An 866-nucleotide genomic window follows, 5' to 3' on the forward strand; every position below is an offset into this window, starting at 1 on the left:
CTGACCCAGCGGCTGTCGCCAGCACGCCTGCAGCCAGGGCAGGGCGGGGCTGCTTCCTTGCAGCGGCCCCCCGAAAGCCCGCCCAGACTGGCGTGGCGGGGGCACGGAGGGATGGGGTGCAGGGCCCAGCGCCACCAGCGGGCAGGGTCTCTGTCGCCAGGGCAGGAAAGCACGGCTGAGGCCTGGGGTCAGCAGGGCGGCCGTCGGCGTGGCCGTTTTTAACCCATTAAATGGGGGTGTTTGTGTGAGCACGGGGCAGCTCCCTCAGCCAGGGACACAGGCCGCCCCAGGAAGCCAGTCGCCGCCAGGTCCGGCCGAGCCACGGCCCCGCTCCCTGGAGCCACGCAGCCCTAGAATGCTGACTTGGCCACCAGGTCCTTGCGCCCCAGAGCGAGCTGTGGGCCCTCCGCTGCCGGCGCCGGCGTCGCCCTCCAGGGTCCTGAGCGGCCCTGCCGGCAGGCGCCTTGCCCGACTCCCTGGGCCGGGTCAGTGCCGGCCTGGGTCACGGCCTGAACGTGCATCTGGGGACAGCAGGAATTGAGGGCCTGTGGGGCCCACAGAGCACACTAGTGGGGGGCCACGGCGCGCTGACAGGGCTGGCAGTGCAGGGTGCCGTGCCCACCCCCAGGACCCGCAGGTCACCTGGCCGGGGAAAGGTGCAGGTGCCAGCCAAATTTCAGAGTGCGGGACCATGACCATACTCCCCTGGGCCGTTAAGGGGCCACTTCTTACCCCTGACGGTGCCCCCAAACAGGCCCACCTCCTGGCCTCCAGTCCCATGTGACCCGTTTAAAAATGGGCTTTGTAGGAGAGATTTGGCAGGGCGAGAGTTGTCGAGATGAGATCGTCCTGCCGAGCTGGAGCCT

Source organism: Condylura cristata, unplaced genomic scaffold (assembly GCF_000260355.1).
Source record: "Condylura cristata isolate star-nosed mole 26May11 unplaced genomic scaffold, ConCri1.0 scaffold00009, whole genome shotgun sequence".
Lineage (NCBI taxonomy): Eukaryota > Metazoa > Chordata > Mammalia > Eulipotyphla > Talpidae > Condylura > Condylura cristata.